This window comes from Vicugna pacos, chromosome 9 (genome assembly GCF_048564905.1).
Source record: "Vicugna pacos chromosome 9, VicPac4, whole genome shotgun sequence".
NCBI classification, from domain to species: Eukaryota; Metazoa; Chordata; class Mammalia; order Artiodactyla; family Camelidae; genus Vicugna; species Vicugna pacos.
This window is the reverse complement of record NC_132995.1, coordinates 54,337,885-54,357,654: the sequence shown is the minus strand read 5'-3', so window position 1 is coordinate 54,357,654 and position 19,770 is coordinate 54,337,885. Positions and strand designations below refer to the sequence as shown.

General features: G+C 44.1%; 1 protein-coding gene and 2 non-coding genes across 3 annotated transcripts in view; 1 reads left to right on the top strand and 2 right to left on the bottom strand.

Moving 5' to 3' along the window:
• NBPF7 (Putative neuroblastoma breakpoint family member 7) overlaps nt 1–14,083 on the bottom strand; it is a 105,898-nt gene extending 91,815 nt beyond the window's left edge. Inside the window, exons 1-2 of the mRNA XM_072967877.1 lie at nt 13,925–14,083; nt 13,369–13,582 (exon numbers count right to left, since the gene is read on the bottom strand). The gene's annotated coding sequence lies outside the window, so the exon portion shown is untranslated. The remainder of the gene's footprint in view (nt 1–13,368; nt 13,583–13,924) is intronic.
• Nucleotides 12,283–12,441, bottom strand: LOC140698573 (U1 spliceosomal RNA). Its single transcript, XR_012076377.1, has one exon. It is a non-coding gene; the product is annotated as a U1 spliceosomal RNA (small nuclear RNA).
• Nucleotides 14,084–14,199: 116 nt separating the features above from the next.
• TRNAQ-CUG (transfer RNA glutamine (anticodon CUG)) lies at nt 14,200–14,271 on the top strand. The gene has a single exon. It is a non-coding gene; the product is annotated as a tRNA-Gln (tRNA).
• The last annotated feature ends 5,499 nt before the right edge of the window (nt 14,272–19,770 follow it).

Sequence of the window (19,770 nt, the reverse complement as noted above, 5' to 3'; positions counted from 1 at the left end):
AAAAGGGAACCCTCCTACACTGCTGATGGGAATGTAGTTTGGTGCAGCCATTGTGGAAAACAGTATGGAGATTCGTCAAAAGACTAAAAACAGATTTACCATATGATCCAGCAATCCCACTCCTGGGCATATATCCAGAGGGAAACTTAATTCAAAAAGATACATGACGGGGGAGGGTATAGCTCAGTGGCAGCATGCATGCTTAACATGGACGAGTTCTAGCGTTCAATCCCCAGTACCTCTTCTAAGAATAAACAAACAGATAAACCTAATTACCTCCCCCACAAAAAAAGAAAACAAAACAAAAAACAAACAAAAAGGTACACGCACTCCAGTGTTTATAGCAGCAATATTTACAATAGCCAAGACATGGAAGCAATCTAAATGTCCATTGACAGATGACTGGATAAAGAAGTCCTGGTATATTTATACAACGGAATACTACTCAGCCATAAAGAAGAGTAATTATTTTATTTTGCTGTCACTTGCAGCAACATGGATGGACTTGGAGATTGTCATTCTAAATGAAGTAAGCCAGAAAGAGAAAGAAAAATACCATATAATATCACTTACATGTGGAATCTAAAGGAAAAAAAAGAACTTATTTACAAAACAGACACACTCACAGACAGAAAATAAACTTATGGTCACCAGGTGGAGAAGGGGGTGGGAACGGACACACTGGGAGTTTGAGATTTGCAGATACTAACTAACATATATAAAATAGATAAACAAGTTCATACTGTATCTCACAGGGAACTATATTCAATATCTTGCAGTAACCTATGGTGAAAAAGAGTATCAAAATGAATATATGTATGTTCATGCATGACTGAAGCATTATACTTTACACTAGAAATTGACACATTGTAAACTGACTATACTTCAATAAAAATAGACTCTGCTTGCAGAATGGAAGCTGCCCTACTCTAAACCTCCCTTGACCTCATGCCGGACACACACACATACCCCAGCCTCCTCTGTCATCCTCCAGCCTCCTCTATTCCCACAAGAACAAACTCTCATCCCCCAACCCCACACCCACTGATGCCCTGATTCTGGGGAATCTTCCCTTTTTCTCTGGGTCTCCACAGACTTACACACAGATTCCTCACCAGCAGACAAACCCACATCTTGTGGTTCTGGAGACTCCAAATCACAGAAGCCTCCCAGGAGAAGAAGAAATGCAGGCCATGTGGGGTCACAGGGTCATCGTACAGAATATGAATCCAGCTGTCCTAAGTCATGCTAGGATGATATCTGTGAAGATGTCGAACTTGTTCAAAACAAACTCTGGGAAAGATCCTTGGTTCAAGTCATTGTTACATGGAATAAATTATACTATGAAATCCTACGTCAGGTGGTTAAATCCTCATTCTAAAGTCACAAATCAGCCTTAACGAGGGCAAAGCAGGTGTTAAGTGCTAATTACAAGAAATGAAAAACGGACAGGCCCAGAAAGGAGAAGCTGCTTGGGCCAATGGCCAGGTAACATCCTGTATTAGTCAGCTTGGGCTGCCATAAAAAAAATATCATAGACTGGGTGGCTTAACCAGCGATCTGTTTTCACACATTCTGGAGGCTGGAGGTCCAAGATCAAGACTGAACTGTCCTGCCAATTCAGCTTCTGGTGAGAGCTCCCTTCCTGGCTTGCAGACAGCCCATGCCTCCCTGTGTCCTCACATGGTCTTTTCCTGAAGCTTATGCTGGAACAGGGTAGGAGCCCAAGCTTCCTGGTACTTTTCCTTGTAAGGACACTAATCCTATCAGATCAGGGCGCAAGTCAATGACTTTATTTAATCTTAATTACTTCCTTAATGGTCCCTTCTGCAAATACAGCCCACTGGGGATTAGGGTTCAAGATATGCATTTTTGGGGGGATGCATACATTCAGTTCATAACACCCTACCCAACCTCCTCCCCTTGTGAAGGTGTCTGCAGCTCTCAGCTCTGGCCCCTGGGAACTTCCCAGGGACTGACTGGGTCCTCAGATTCCTCTCCCAGCAGACTGTCTCCTTCTCTCTTCCCTGATGCAAATGCCTCGACATGGGCACAGCTGTTGGCTGGCTGGCACTCAAAGCAGCGGGCTGGGTGGCTTTCACCTGGCTGGCTTTCGGAAGAGAAGGGCTCCCACTCACTGACAAGCTTGCAGAAATGCGTTCATGGAAGAGAGTGCCTGTGTCAGAAGAATAACTCGTCCTTAATGTGTCCACATCCGAATCCCTGGAATTTGTGAATATGTTACTTGACATGGCAAAAGACACTGCAAGTGTGATTAAATTAAGGATCTTGAGATGGAGAGATTTTCCTGGACAGTCCAATGGAATCACAGGGGTCCAGGCGTATCAGAGAAAGAGGGAGGAAGGAGAGTCAGTGTCACAATAATGTGATGTGAGAATTACTCAATCAGCCATGACTGGCTTTGAAGATGGAAGGCGCTATGAGACAAGAACTTGGGCACATTGCATATGCTGGAAAAGGCAAAGAAACAGACTCCCCTCCAAGTCTCCAGTGTGACCCTGTTGTCACACTGAATTTAACCCAGCAAGATGCATCTCAGCCTTCTGATCCCCAGAACCATAAGCTACCAATGTGTGTTGTTTTAAGCCACAAAGTTCATGGTAATGTGTTACACTAGCAATTGGAAACTCCTAGAGTGAACACCGAGGGACAGAGAGAATTGAAAACCAGTTCTGGTGGCTATTTGTCATCATGGCTTTAAAACGACTACTCTAGTCCCAGAAATGTGAACTTTCAAACATTTCAATTCTCAGTGTAGATAATGTAAATAATACTGAATGATGTACCAACCATCCTCATAAAAAGAGTTGAAATCTTCACCCTGTGCTCAGGGATGAACGTCTAACCCTCGGAGGTTGGGTTGTGCACAGGTGTTATGTTTGGGATGCGGTTGCAGGGGGTTCAGTACCTAGTTTATAATGTTCTGCACAAGGCTGGCTGCAGGGTGTCAGGCATAGAAGGCTCTTTGGTCATAACTAGGCCATCTAGTATCCGAACCCCCTTTCCATGGATGAGGAACTTCTCACATTCTGAAACTCGAAGGATCACGTCCTTGCTTTCTTAGTTTTCCTAGGGACTAAGATGTGGGTATCTTACCAAGATCTAGCCCCTCCGCATCACAAAGAACTACTCCAGCTTTTGACATGAGTTGAGAGACTCAAGGAGTAGGCCCTGGGGCAATTCTTTCTGTCCCTTGCAACAGCAGAATGTCTCCTCCCTCAAGATTCTTAGTTTAACATCAACCAGGTGTAGCAGAAGTCATGGAGCCATTGGTGGTGTCTAGTGTCCAGGGCCAGTAGTGTCACCTGGGCAAAGCTTACGTTTTATTTGGGACATTAGTGAGGCTTAAGGGAGGAGCCAGGATACATAGGAGTGTCTGGGGGGTAGGTGGGTGGGGGGAATGAAAAAAAGAAACCAAAACAAAGCAAAACAAAAAACCAGGTAGCTGAACATCAAAAGATTACTGTTAACTGAAGAAAAACAAGACATCTCAGGTGAATGAATTTAGTGCTCTTCTATATAGGGGAAGTTAGGAGATTCTGGGCCGAATGAAACTATTCCTTTGATGTGCACCTTAACTATCTAGGGCCAGTCTCCTGTTTTCCTCCCTCCTGAATCCCCTCAGGGTGCACCTTTAGGGGTAGCTGCAGAAGCTACTGGCTAGTTGGTCACAACATCCTTTGTTTCCTGATATGGAAGGTGACACCCTTTATCCGCAATATAAGTTGTATATTTGGATACATTGTTTTACAACTTCTACATTACTTTAATATAGAATTCCTTTCTTGATCACCCAGGACTAAAAGTAAGAACTCAAGCAGGTTGGCAAAATCCATCTCCATTTCACCATCAATGGGTGGGCTCCTTAAGTGGGTGGCAATCGGGCAGGTTCTCTGGGAGGGTGGGAGGGGAGATGAGGACCCAGGAGCAGGGCGTGAGTTGGAGGAGAGGAGCTGCCTTAGAGGTCAGGAATGGGGTGGGGCTGATGCAAACCTTGAAGTGCAGTGGTATAATTCCAGGTGATTGCCTGCCATGGGCCATGGAATTCCTCCAGAGGCAAGATCTCCCTGCTGCTTTTGTGCCTCTGTCCCCTCAGTTGCTCCCTCACACCTCTCTCTCTCAACTCTCCCAGGATCTCCACCAAGGTGATCCTAGCTTGCTTATTCCCTTTGGCTTTTACCTGGTGCCCCTGGTCTTTCTGTGCCACCTGGAGGGCTACCCTGACTAGGTGCTCTGCCTTGTAGAGTCCAGAGGCTGAAGGCACAGGCACATGGTTGTGGGGTGATCCCTTACACAAGCTGTGACATCGGAACAGGCTCTAAGGCACCACTTTCAGACATTAGGTTGAGGCACCCCAAAGTTCAGCGTTCACCGCCAAATCACAGGCTGCCTCCACCCTTTCATCTGGGATTGTCACCTTCTTTCCCCAATCCCCTCACCTCCACTATCCCATAACCTTGTTTCAGAACACTACTTTCAATCTCCCCTCCAGCCCCGCTGCAGATGATCCCTGCTCTCTCGTCTAGCCCCAAGCACTATTAATCTGCTTTCTGCCTCCACAACTTTGTCATTCCTGGACATTTCGTGTAAGTCAGTATGTAATGCTTTGTAACTAGCTTCTTTCACTCAGCAGTGTTTCTCAGGTTCATTCATGCTCTAGTTTGAATTGGACTTCTTTCTTTTTTATTACTGAGTAGAATTCCATTGTATAGATATTCCCCATTTTGTGTAACTACATTCACCAGTTGATGTGCTTCTGAGTTGTTTCCAGTTTTTTGCTAGGATGAAAATACTGCTACTCATGTTGCTGAACAATCTTGTGTGGGCCTCTGTTTTCATTTCTCTTGAATACATTTATAGGAGTGGAATTGCTGGGTTTATGGTGAGCTTGTGTTTAACTCTTAAGAAACTGTCAAAGTGGTCTGCGAAGTGGCTGTATCATTTTACATTCCCACCAGCAATATCTGAGGGTTCAGTTTCTCTGCATTCTCACATTTGAACATAGTCACAGCAGTTGGTGTAAAGTGTTGTTTTAATGTGTATTTCCCTACTGGCCAATGGCACTAAGCACCTTTTTATATGCTGTAAGTGTATCTGTCTTCTTTGGGAAAACGTCTACTCAAGTCTTTGGCTGGTTTGAAAAACTGGGTTGCATCTTTCTATTGAGTTGAAATAGTTCTCTAGGTATTAAGAATCACATTCCTTCATTGCATATTTGATCTGCAAATATTTTCTCCTAGTCTGTGGTTTGTGTTTTCACTTTCTTAGTGGTGTCTTTTGATGTCTGTATTGTCGTTTTGTTGTAGTGTCTTAGAAAACTTTGGGCAACTCAAATGTACAATGATTGTTTTCCTTATGTATCCTCTTGAAGTTTTACTTCAGGTCTTACATTTAGATCTGCGATCCACTTTGAGTTAACTGCTGTGTGTGTTGTGATTTCAAGCAAAGTCTCCTGGGGTGCTTTGTCCTGATAGCTGCAGGAGAACTTCGGGTAAGTTACCTTTAAGGGTTAATCTCCTCCAGGCCAGAACACTGAGAGTTCGCATTTGTGCACCTGTTATCAAGTGCCTAAGTGCCTTGGAAAGGGTGAAATAACTGGCTTCTAGTGGTCATACTCTCTGGGACTGGGAACAAAGTAGCTCCAGGAGCCAAATGAGTCCTACTCAGAGGAGGCCTTGGTTGCAAAACCATAGCAAAGGCTGGAGAGGCTTACACAGAAAGGAGAAAAGGGAACCAGGTGTTCTGGGTTGGGCTTCTACGGGGTCTCCTACTGGGTGGATGGAAAGGAGAACTTGCACCCAGCAGGAACACACTGAGTATGTGCCTGGAGGGGTCGGAGCACGCTGAACACATTTCACAGTTCTCTAGAAGTTTTTGCCAGTGTGAAAGTAGTGTGTGTGTTTCACCTTGTCCATTCTAAGGTGTGTGGTTGGGGAATCTGGAGGTACTCCCCCTAAGGAAAGCACAGGGGAACTGCCTAGGGTCCTGCCAGATCAAGAGCCATTCTGGGCTCTGTCAGAATTCTATGTGTGGCCTTACATTTCTTGAGCTCGACCTGGAGACTCTACACTTTGAAGATCTCTGGGTTTCCTGTGTGTGCTAAAGGTACACTAGCAGACAACAGCTGACACGCTGAGCACCTAACTACATAAAGAAACATAATATTATGTATATACACCACATTACTTATGATGACTGCAGTGGTCTCACTGAAAATGTGGATGGCTGATTGAAACGTCTGCTTTTCAACACAGGTAATGGGAACAAAAGTGGAAAGTATAAGTTAACAGTTTAAGTTATTGTGTCCTCAGAAAGAATTTGCTGGCAACTGAATTGTAGACTCCACCCAAAAATTTCCTATGTTCTGCAGGTAATTTTTGGGAGGGGGAGGGTGGTTAAGGGAAAATGCAATTCTACAACTCAGTATAACATAACATAACTAACTTAATATCTTTCACATTTCACACACTTTTCCTTTCATTTTTTCTGTCCCTACATGCCATGCTGAAGTCTAAACATGTTTGTACCGAGGAGGTTGATATCAATACAAGACAGACAAAATCCGTACCATTACATTTGGAAGTGCATATTCCTAATGGTCCTGTAGGCTGGTTGATACCAGCATGTAGCCAATTGTAGCTAACTCTGAACGCAGCTTCATGATAATCATGTGTAAGCTTCTGCTGGTCCCACCTCTAGGTTAAGCAGTACTTCTGAGCTGGCTCCATCCCTGGAGGAAGGATGTAAGTCAACCAGGATATAAATGGAAATGGGAGGAAAGCAGAGTCTAAAGAAGGCACAGTCATAAGTGGTAGTGATGCCAGAGAGGACTGGGATCACGCAGTACTAAGAATAACATGCTTAGCTATCCTCCTGAAATCTGGCACCGACCAACGGGCAATGCGGAGAGAAACCATTGTACCTTTTCTCAGAGAAAGAAAATTGAATTCCTGCTGATTTACAAGCTATGCCTAAAATCTCCACCTAGACAATATGGGGACAGAAGAGAAACTGTTCCTTCTAGTTGCTATTATTTCCCTTCAGTGGGGGATGGTGTGGAGGGTAAGAAAAGTATCCCAGTCAGTTTGCCCTGTAAACATCTGGTGAAGAACCTCCTGGCAAATACACTAATGGTAGTTACTATTGGGAGAGTCCTTCCATATGGAATGTCAGTAGGATGTATCTGGTCTGTGTTGGACTATTTAAGGGGTCAAACCGAGAATGTGTGCACTTAAGTGGCCTCGTTTCCTGGAGACTGTCACGTCAATTAAGTAAGGATCAGTCTAGGAGGTGACCCACAGAAGCTCCATTTTGTGTAAGTGATGACCTCATACATCACGCAGAGACCATATATGCTCAATTTGGGCCAGAGCATTTCCCAGTGTGGGAAGAAGGTTCTTGCAATTAACTAGTGCTGGTGATCTCAGATTCTTTGTGTCTTTGCTTATCCTTCACAATTAAGTCTATACTTGAAAATGTGAGTAAACCTCAATAGCGGGCAAGAGTTATGATTTTTATGTTTTTCATGTTATCTCCATTTCAGGTAGATGTGGTCCTATGCAATTCACTGATCGTTTTTTAAAAAAATCACTGTTTTAACTTTTGAAAAAGTCACTGTTGGCCAAAGTCAAACCAGGCTAATCAATGTACAAAGTTATTGACAGATCATGAATTAAATACTTCATGGCCTTTGTAACCAAATATTTTGCTAAAGTGCCTTCCCAAATCATTGATTGTTCTTTTGCAGGTACCCATTGGCAACTCCGAAAGCCCAAAGCCATATTTCCCTGATACCCTGGGGTCACTGTCATCAAACTTCAGTCACTTGAACCTACAAATGGAAGGTCTCTGCATTATTACATGATCTTAGAGGCAGAGACATATGTACATCTTATTTAAGTGCATGAAGAGACTCCTGTTTCTCTGTGGACCAGTGGAGTTGAGCAGCACTCTTTGTACCCAATAAATCACCTCAGACTTTTTTTCTCAAAAAGTTCTGATTTTTCTATTCATATTAACAGTTTAACACAGAAAATATGCTACTTTGAGTCCTACTGCAAAAATGATTTCCTTTGTGCAGGTAACTAAAAAATAAATCATCACTCTGGAAACTATCTTTTCCCCACTGAGCAAGATCTAGCTAGGAGTTCGGAGGCTTTTAATAACTTCTTTGGTACTTAATTGCTTAATATATGGCATGTGGGGTTAAGGCTGTTTTTAATAGCACTTCAAAAAACTCATGCAATATGACTTTAGGCAAGTTCCTTAACTTTGATTAGGTTTCAGTCACCTCAGCTTCAAAAGAATTTGGACAACTATCTTTTTCTATCACAATGTACTTTCCACAGCTTCCTCCCTCAGCAATATCGTCCCACAGTTTGTATGGGGGTTGTGATGGAGGTGGGGCCCCAACTTGGAAAAGTAATCTGCTCACTCCTTCCTTCACTTAGTCATGAATGCTCAATGGAACACTTAAAGGTTGTGGCCATTGTTACCCTTGTGGAATCACCAGCCTAGCCAATCCCAGCAGAGTTATAGAGACACACATATCTGGGAAACCTCCCACGTTTCAGGCTCGCAAACCATGGGTGGGTTAGAAGATGACTCTTTTTCCCTGGGTAATCCTTAAGCTCATTCATCTGTTACTTGAACAGCTGGTGGTTCGAGCCCAATAATGATACTCTTTTTTCACTGATCCTAGGTCTTTTAAAGCTGTGTTTGTCCTGAACAATCTCTCTCAACAACCTTCTCTCTGATTCTTATCCTCAATCTCTCTCTTTCAATCAGTTGTGGAAAAATCCTGCCTGAACTCCTAAGGTTCATATTAGTTACTGAAGGGTTTGGTAGAAAGAATAGTTTTTTAAGGGTAAAAGAGACATTTCTCCGGCACCTGAAATAGTGTCATTCACTTCACAAAGACAGATAAAATTCTATTCAACCTTTCCTGGAGCTCTGAGCCCAGAAACCAGGACATCACAAGAAGTGTAAGGGTGGTGGGTTCATTAGAGGAAGTGGCCAATGCTGCCTAGGGATTACCTCAGTGTTTGCCCTGATCCCCGCTTCTCTTTTTGCCAGCAGCTGGTGACATCTCCTGGCCCAACCACCCTGGTTCTCAGCCAGATTTCAGCCTCTCAGGATACACCTAACACCTGGGTTCCATGTTGGCGCAGAATACTCAATATTGCTGACACCTGTCACTACTGTCTATGTCCTGGCCGGAAGGAGAAATAAAGAGCCAACTTATGTAAGTTTTATAGTTTCATCCTTGTCATAATGATCAGGGATATGTCTTCCTTCTGAAAAGGTAAATGCCTTCCAGAATTCAAATTCTCTCCCCACCTCAAAAATAATTTAAATATTGGTCGTATTTCAAGAATTATACAACTTGGTATTTTACCCCAGAATTTTAGGTACAAGAACTAAAGTAAAAAATGATTAAAGCAACCTCCAAGTTTGCAGTGAGAATGTGGTGGGGTCTGGCAGTAAAACCCTGGCTTTCTGACAGTCAAGTGGTTGATATGTCCTTTGTTCTCTTAAAAACAGTAACCTAACATGCCTAGTTTTACTCCTCTATCCTATCACATTCTATAAAACATAACATCTCTGCTCATCTAGATAACTTGGATTCTAAGTTAGTTCAGCTCCATAAATGCATTTCTGGAGCCACTATGGCTGAAACATTGGCTAATTCCACTGGGATACAGAGTGAGGGTACATATTCCTTATGGAAGAGAGTTTAAAGATGACTGTTTCCAGCTCAGCCTGGGTAACTGTAGACAGAATGAGAACAGCAGGAACCAAAGGGCCCAACCTGGTAGAAGGGGAGACAAGGATAAGGAGCAATGACTCAGTGTCCTCAACTCAGTGAGGTCCACCAGGCTACTTTCCAGTTTCCGTTTCCCTGCCCTGGTTGGAATCTGTCTCCAGGTGGCAAACTGGAGCCATTGTAGGGTTCACTCATTTGTTCTTAATTTCTCAGGGATCACTCACTAACCTTTATTGCCTGATGCCTAGTCTCTTGAAAAGCTTTGCTTCCTATATTTTGTGCAGTTTGTTGTTGTTGTTTTGCTTTATTAATTCAGGCAGGAGAGGAAACTCACTTTCTATTACTCTGCATTCACATGGCACCCTTCTTTAAAAATCAAACTTGGAAAATGTCTAGCAAGATTCTGAAAAGAGACCTTTAGAGAATAAATAACCCAGCCACAACCCGGGTGAAACTGTGAACTGTATTTTAAGGGAAACCCTTAAAACTTGACTGGTAAGAGGTTAATATCCAAAATATATAAACAGGTTATACAAAAAAACCAAACAACCTAATAGAAAAAATGAGCAAAGACCTGAATAGACATTTTTCCAAACAGGACATGCAGAAGGCCAACAGTCACGTGAAAAGATGTTCACACCACTAATCATCAGGGAAATCCAATTCCAAACCACAATGAGATATCATCTCACAACTGTCAAAATGGAATCCTCAAAAAGAACACGAACAACAAATATTGGTGAGGATGTGGAGAAAAGGAAACCTTTGTACGCTGGTGGGGAGAATATAAATTGGTACAGCCACTGTGGAAAACAATATGGAGATTTCTCAAAAACCTGAAAATACAATTACCGTAAGACCCATCAATTCTACTCCTGGGTATACACAAAAACCCGATACTACTAACTCAAAATGATACATGTACCTCAGTGTTCATAGTAGTGTTATTTACAATTGCCAAGATATGGATGCAACCTAAGTGTCCATCAAGAGATGAATGGATGAAGAAGATGTGGTGTATATATATATATATATACATACACACACACACACACTGGAATACTACTCACCTATAAGAAAGAATGAAAATTTGCAATTTGTGACAACATGGATGGACTTGGATTTGGAGGGTATTTTGCAAAGTAAAATAAGTCAGACAGAGAAAACTAAATACTGTGTGCTATCACCTATAGGTGGAATCTAAAAAATACAACAAAACACTGAATATAACAAAAAAGAAACAGACTCATAGATATAGACAATAAACCAGTGGTTACCACTAAGGAGAGGGAAGGGAGGAGGGCAAGACGGGGTAGGGGATTAAGAAGTACAAACTATTATGTGTAAAATAAGCTAAAAGGGCATATTGTATAACACAGGGAATATACCCAACATTTTATAACTAAAAATGAGGAATAAGATTTAAATTGTGAATCATTGTATTGTACATGTAACTTTTATAATACTGTACATCAACTATGCTTCAATAAAAAAGTAAACAAACAAACAAACAAACAAACCTTGTATTTTAAAAGCAATGTAGCTCTTCCAAAGACTTTTTGCTTAACTCTATGTTGGGGAGTGCAGAAGCCAGATAACTCCTTGCCCAAAGGCTGAGGGGATGTTCCTTTGAGCTATGTAATGAAAACCCAGTCCTTCGTGACTAGATCTGCCTCTTTAAAAGCAAGTCAGCCTTGAGTATTTCTATTCTCCAAAAGGTCCTTCAAAATAAAGATGGACATAACTACAAAGCTGCCCAATGGAAAGCCCTGGCTTTCATGGGGTATCTCTTAGGAAACATTGGTCCTAGGCTGAGTTATGTTACCAAGGGAGCCAGGGAGAAACAGTGCATCTTTCAAATCCATGCGCTACAACCCAGGCACTGATGGGGGGCAAAGATTCCCAGAGTCTCTCTCAGGAACTTCACTGTGTTGTTCCAAAGAGAACCCAGAAAATACCACTCACAAGCTCTTTCTCCTCTCATTGGTAGAAAATGTTCCCGTGTCTCACCATGCAGGGGACACAGTGCTGGATACTACTCTTTGTGAGTTGGGGCTATTGCCATGGACATTATAAAAGAGAAAAGAAATTAGGGAAAGCCAGGTAGGCTATCAGAAACACCTGTCCTGCCCTGGCTGGGAGAGGCAGTCATCTGACCACATAGGTCTCCCTGAGTTCAGGATCTCTGGTAGTGTTTCTGTAGTAAAGAAGTAAGCTGGTCCACTCTTCTTCCAGCAAAACATGGGGAGTGGAACTGACTGCCCTGAAATAAAGTGTTCTTGGTGTCCTAGCACCCTAATTCTCACAAACCTTGATGGTTGTCAATTCACAGTCTGGCACCTGAAAGGAATACAGCATTTTCTCCCCTACAGCAACTTGCAACGGAAGCAGGAAAATCTACCCTCCGGGAAAATGGGTCTAGTAAATGCCCCCCGCCCCGAGTCTTCTGAAACTACACAATATGTTCAAACAGTCTGTTTTTAACCATTAATTCTCAGGGGAGAACTCAAACACAGTCCCCTACTACCACAAATTGGGCATGTGAGTCTCCCACATTTGGGGAAATCGCAGGGTTCAGCACATCCACATTGCAATGGATAAGCCTAGCTTTGGAAAACCAGCTTGGTGATCATGCTATCCACCTGCCCTTGTACCAGACTGATGCAAGATACTTAACAATAGAAGAAATTGTGTGAGGGAGAAGAGCACGAGAGAGGACTCTGTACTTTCTGCTCAATTTATCTGTAATCTAAAATTGTTCTAAAAAGTAACATCCTTCATTAAAAAAAAAATTGAAAGACTCAAGCTCAAATCAAAGTGTTGGTGGCATTCTGTAATTGCTGGTTAATACTGAGGGTTGAGGTGCACCAACCTGGAATCTGGTATGTTGGTGATTTCCATGCCCTTCCTTCAGCCTCCATCAGCATGGCAGGTCCTGTGGAATCCACAGGTCCCATCAGGTAGGTCAAGGTGTGGTTGGGGCTCCAGATGGTGAAGAGAGACCAGCGGTATCTGCTGAGACTTGGAGAATCCGTCGCGCTGGGCGGAACTCCCTCAATACCCAGGAGGACTGAGCTTCCACAGCCACCGAACCTGCCACCACAGAGCAAAGCTACTGAGGACAAGAACCGAGAGCCACAGGAGGAGGTCGCTGCCTGAAGCATAAAAGCAGCTCAGGAGGGAGGCTTGGTAAATTGGGAGACCCAGAAACAGGAAAATGACTGGAAGTTAAGACTAGAACGTTCCGTGCTGGGCTGGAAGCACAGGTCTTCCAATTAGCAGTCATGGGCTCCTGCTGCGCTCAGAGCAGGATTATAACACCTTATGCTGTTGCCACGTGGAGGGAACCTGCTCCCCAAACACTCCCTCGTCGGCTGAAAGCTCATTCAGACCCACCTGCGATGGACACCCGGGTCTTGACTAGGGCATGTTGGGGCCCCGACACAAGCGAGCGGCACTTGACGCCACATCGCGGGGCCCAGGGCCGTGGCCGCCTGCTCCCCGCTGCCCCGGAGCCCCCTCACGTGACGACCCCGCCTCTCGGGCTGAAGTCCCTTAAGAGCCACCTTCCCTGCGCTCACCCGGCCCGCTGCACCCTCCGCGGAAAGGGAGGCTGTGAAAGGCTATCCAAACAGGCCGCTCTTGGAAACTCAAACTGGCAGCTCAAGCCCTTAAACGTCCCGAGCACAGAAACTTCTAGGGGTCCCCGGGAACCGCACGGAGCTCCCCACCCGGGATCGAGCGGCGCCTTCAGTCTTGGGGACGCGGGAGGCCGAGGAGGGGTGACCTGGAAAACTGAAGAGGAGAAAAGCGAGGGAGGAAACAGCCCAGAAGAAACACTGTCACCTGCTCCCCCCGACGCGCCCCCCCCCACCTCAGGGCGGGAGCGGCGAGCTTCTGGCGGGGCTCCGCGTAGGGGCCTCTGGGGTTCCAACACGACCCCCAACAGACAGAGGACTCTATCTCCTATAGAAGCGGCGGGGCTTGTACCCTTTCCACCTCGGGTCCCAGGGCAGGGCAATCCCAGGAAGCCCCAAGGCTGTTCTGAGGGTCCTCAGAGCTCCCAAGGCGGCGGGAGGAGATACAAGAGGAAAGGAACACTTTTTGTTTATTGTTTTTCCCTGGCGGGAGCCTTACCTCAGGGAATAAAACTCTAGAAATCCCGGCAGAGCAGGTGGATTTGGCGGAAGATTTAAAAGCCCTGCCTGTGGATCATCCCCGAGTGGATGCCGTCTCAGCCACGACGTCGAACCTACGGGAACGCGCCGACGGAAGGCGAGTGAGGCGCCTCCTGGCGTCGCGGAGGAAGCGGGCTCGGGGCGGGGCGAGCGAGCGCCGGGCAGGAGGCGGGTCCTGCGCCCGCGGGGCTGCGCGCCGCCTGGCTCAGCGGGGGAGGGGGCGGGCCGGCCTGCGGTTCCATGGTGTAATGGTGAGCACTCTGGACTCTGAATCCAGCGATCCGAGTTCGAGTCTCGGTGGAACCTTACTTTTAGGCCCGGCCCAACAGTGTTTTATCACGCAGCCCCAACTCCGCTGCTGCCGGAAAGCGAACTGGCGCCTCAGGTAAGCGCTGAGTGGACGTGCTGTCCCGCTCCCGCCTCCCCCTTTGTGCCGCTCTCGGTATACGAGCTCCCCGAGCCAGCGAGCCACTGCCTCCCACCGCCGCCTGAAAGCCGCGTCCCCCGCGTTTTGCCGCCTCCTCCTGAGAAGTAGGGGTGCCGGAAACGGGCTTTTCAGGGTGGCTGCATCCTGGCAGCGGGCAGGTGGGGGAACCCAGCCCGGGGTGTCCCCGCTGCACCCGCGCGACTGTGCCCGTCGCGGACATAGGAGGCCCCGGCCCGGCCACTAAGGGCGAAGAGACACAGCCAGTGCCACCCCCTCGTCGGGTCACCCTGGGTTTCAGGGGTAAAGGGCAGAGGCTGCGCCTTCTGAACACTGCACGGTGAGCTGCTACACACCACACGTCCTGTAACAGCGCCATCGTCCGTCCCTGTGAATAAATGGTCGGTGTGAGGGCTGTGATCTCGCGGATCCGCCACGAGGAGGCCTGTGTCTCAGTTTTCGGCTTCACGGTTGCAGACCTGAATTGGAAGTTCTGGGTTTCTTTCAGATGCCGTATTTCATTCCAAATTTTCTTTGATTTCTTCTGGCTTATTCCGATTTTCTTCAGAATTTCTTAGTCCTACGTCCTCATTGGATATGAAAAGCTGCAGTTAGGCTAAAATTTAAAACTTCACTCCTGAAATCTTCTCCTTTCATCCCAAGCCCAGCCAGAAAGAGAACAGGCCTTGGGTTTTAGAGTCTGTGGAGATCAGGGTTCCCTGACCCATCTCTCCCCGGGGATTTGAGACACTTGCAGATCTTATACTCAAGGGTAGACCATACTTGATCACACCTTCCTTGCTTAGATTTGAGTTGGAAACCACATTTCTTTTTTTCTTTTTTATGATTCCAAAAGTAAGTCAAATTTCGTTCTGTTTTTATAATTCACGTATAGTCAGTTTACAATGTTGTGTTGATTTCTGGTGTATAGCCTAAAGTTTCAGTCATACATATAAACAGGTATATTCGTTTTCAAATTCTTTTTCATTATAGCTTAATATAAGATATGGAATATACTTCCCTATAACTTATTTGCTTATTTTATATATAGTAGTTAATATTTGCAATTGCAAACTCCCAATTTATTCCTTCCAACCCCTACTGAATAAAATTGGAAGTATCACCCCTAGCCATTGAAAATGAGCCGGTGCACCCCTTTTGTGGAACTGCAATGTGGATAAGAACTATACCAAGAGACTAACACTAAAACACAGTAATTTATGTGTACCCAATGACAGTAACCAAACCAGAAACTGCTTTCCTCCATTGTGGCATTAGCAAAATCTTTGCTATATCTTTAATCTTTTGTCCATATACTATGGGGAAATGCAATGAGGCTTTCTAGGATATTGTATTTCTACTACTGAAAGAGTCCTTAAAACAAAAAATGATTGCTTTCAGACACAGAAGTTTCAATATTAAGCCTGTAGTTCTGAATTTGAATTGTAATGTTGGTGACTGTAGGTGAATACATGAACACACACACTATGAATACATATTTCCTAGCTCTGTCCACTGGGAAGGCCTAAATAAACCAATTCCAATGAGTATCTCTGGGATATTCAGTTTGTTCTGTGAATGCTCTGTTTGACATAAAGACATCAGAGTCTTATAGAAAGGACTGAGTCCAGGTCAGGGGCAGTAAATATTTAAGATGAAACAGAAACAGCTTGTCCCAGTGACATCATGAAAGGTCTCAAAGACTATTAGAATCTTAGCAAAAGGACGCAGGGGTCAGGGTAAGTTCACCTTCACTGCTGAAAGAGTGGACAGTTGGACTATCAGGAAGGACTCTATAGCAATGCATTGAAAGACTTCAGTGTGATTGAAACCTTGATTTCATATGAGCACAGGAAAACAAAGAAAGAAAAAGCAAAGAAACTAATTGGTGACCACACACAATGTTGAGGAATTAGCTCATTAAGCTGCAGGCTGTCCCACTAAGTGTACAGTCTTTACGATTTCGGGGAAGTTTCTCACTATACAAGTGTCCAGGTAAGTAACTCGTGATGATGGAATAGCACCATTTTGCTCCACACAATCAGTTAATGGATCAAAGGGCTGCTAATATCCTTAGAAGAATCAAAAAGGACATGTTATGCCTCCTGATCAGAGAGCACACACCCCTTTTGAGGTGATCTTGCCAACAGGTGAAACATGAACCTGGTAAGTCTCTATATCTCCCAGGACCATCACAGTGGCCACTAGACCCATGGGACTACTGGATATTTAGAATGTGGCTGGCCGGACTGAGGAACTGGATTTTAATTCTACTTAATTGGAATTCATTTAAATGTAAATTTTAAAACAGAGTATGTAAAAATTTTCCTATTCAATACAATTTTAATACTTTAGAATTACTGTTCTTTTAATATACAGCAATAGATACTCAAGTGTCTTATGTATAAGATTGTTTCTGAATTATGGTGTACTTCTTGGTTTTCAGTGTAGCTACTAGAAAAAGTTTAAATACATATGTGGCGTGTACCTTCTTTCTATTAGGACAATGCTGCTCTGGATGTATACCCAGGGCCTATACTCACGCTGTGGGCTACTAGAGAAAAACACGGCTGTAATTTCAGTAAATACATTGCAAACATAGGAGAGCAAGAGATCAAGGAACACAGAGGGAGCAGGAGCAGCAAGAGAGAGAGAAGGAAAGAAGCAGGGAGGGAGGGAGGACCTCAGGAGAAACGTATATGCAGGGACTTAACACATATCTTACTGATTACACTTTGTGGATTTGTTTTTGGAACCCCCAAAAAGAAACTAACTTAAAAACAACCATGGGAGCTTTGAACACTGTCTATTTTATGATATTCAAAAGTTTGAGTCCATTTACCAACAGCAGTAATACTATGATACAAATTTCAGAAAGAGTCCTCACGGAGGGGAACACAGTGCTGTAATTCCAGATGAAGTGTGAGGTCTGACATTTACTTCAATAATACAGGAAAAGGTAAGTAGGTGGGATTGTAGTGAAACAAGTTCCACCAGTACTTGATAATTGTGGAAGATGGCTTACAAAGATGGGGATGTTCTGTTCTTTCTAATTCTTTTATGTTGTATTTTTCTGTTATTTCTGCTGTTGTTGTTTGATGTCCTGTCAATTTTTGTGTCCTATTGAAATTCTGCATTTGAAATTGAATGATGAGAGATAACAAGTCCACCACGATGATGGGAGCTGAATGCCTCAACACCGATTTCAGAGGGCTAGGGATTAAGCTAGAGTCAATGACACCATGCAGAACACTTCCCCTGAAGAACCAGGGGCCACACAACACTGGACTCCTGGTGGTTTGTATTTAGCCAGGGCTTGGGGCTACACACCAGTAGAGGGAGCAGCCAAGACTGTACACACACAGAGGAGAGGACAGCAGGGAGGGAATCCTAAGGAGGGAACGCAGGAAAAATTACCTACAAATGAGCATGGGGACAAACTCACAGCATGCCTGAGACCTGGTGGACTACAGCTCTGACGACTGGGGAGTTGCCAGGAAGGGGTTGGGCAGTGCAGAGGACCAGAGGGTGACAGTCTTCAGGAGGCACAATTGTGGGGGCCACGGTGAGACCTGGATGAAGGTAATGTCCTTTGCATGCTTGTAGTGAAGAGAAAGAATGAAGCAACCAGTAGAAATTCAAGGTCCAACTGGAAGAAAATAGAATCTCAGAACCAGGAGACACACCATGCCTTTCCTCAAAAGTTTACATCTGCTACAGTAATTGCACAAGACAAAGAGATCTAGACAAAACAAACTGACTAGGCTGCTTAAAGATTCATCAGATCCCACCTACAACTGCTGTGTCTCACACAGGTCAATCTTACTCTGGTGGAAATGAAAATCACAGAGCAGACATTTCTTCTAAGTTGACATTAGAGAAAAACAAAAATACAGTCAGAGATTTCAGCTCATGAAAAGACTTCTCTCAAAATCAAACAAAAACAAGAAAAATATAAAACAGGAACTATTTCTAAAATAAATATTCTAAACTAAACCTATTTTAGATCCAGATACACACACACACACACACACACACACACACACACACACACACTCAGACTCACACAGACAAGAAAGGGAACCCAGAACACAAACTAGACACGATAAGGAAACGAGAATTGGCAGTAATTAGGGAAAAACTGAAGTAAAGAAAAATCTCTGAAAAACAGGCTCAATGAAAATGTATAAAGAATCTTACATGCCTACAATCATAGGGCACATTGAATTCAAAAATGAAAGCTTTGAACAGAAAGGAAATGGATCAAAGATACTGGGAAGGGGTCAGAGAGAAAGTCATAGATATCTGGGAGAAATAGACTGGCATGTTCAACTTTAACACCCATCCTATTAGGGCTGAATGATTTGTTTTTTAAAGAAAAAAATTCCTGTGAAGCTCCAGACCTCCCTTGGCACCGAGTAGGAGAAAATCAGATTACATTCCACGTCTCAACACATCTACCGAGGAGGACAATGTTTTCTAAAAACTCAACGCAAGTCATTGTGGGCACGTCCTTCATATTCAGCCAAGCTGTCCATGTATCAAAGCAAGAGAAAATGAGTAGATAATACGCGAAAGTTAAGGAGCCCACATTTCCACCATTAGAAATCCTGAAGAATGAACGCTACATGTCAAGAAGTGACCGAGGAAAGTCTGACTTTTGAACACCTGGTCACCACTGAATAGATATAATTATAGATTTAAGCTGGGGTCTCATGGGCAATGCTTTCAGGGCAGCCTGGTTGGGGCCTGGGACCTCTGAGAGAAGGCCACTGACGCTCCTGAGGTGGGGCAGCCCTCCTGTGCAGGTAGGGATCCCTAAAGTCCTCCATGGGCTCTTCCTCCAGCTCTTGTCCATACCCTACTTTTTTCTGAAGTTAACACAAAATGGGGAGGGGGCGGGGACAAGGTGGGAAAAAATAGTATGTAAAGGGTACACATTGGACTAGGTTGAAAGAATACTAGAATATTATAAGAAGTGGTAGGTAAAGACAGAAGGAAACAGAAAACTAGAATAATGTCCTTGATGGTCACACTGGTAAAAAGTTGAAGTTGAGATATATCACTCAAAATTTCTACTTCAAGTGAAAAATGGGTGCCAACATACAAAGGGACTAAGATGACAAAGATTTTACAGCAGTGCTAAACACTAGCTATCTAGTTTTTCCTACATACAAGACAAAACACACACACACATATATGCACACACAAAATAACAGAGAGAAAAGAAACATTGAATGCAAACTGCTACAAATGGTACATATAGCTTAAAAGACGTGGGAGAGTTTAAGATATCAAAATGAAGAGGAGAAACAGGAATGTTTGTATTAATTTATATCCATACCTACTAAATCAGTCAGGAGAATCATAGATTATAACAC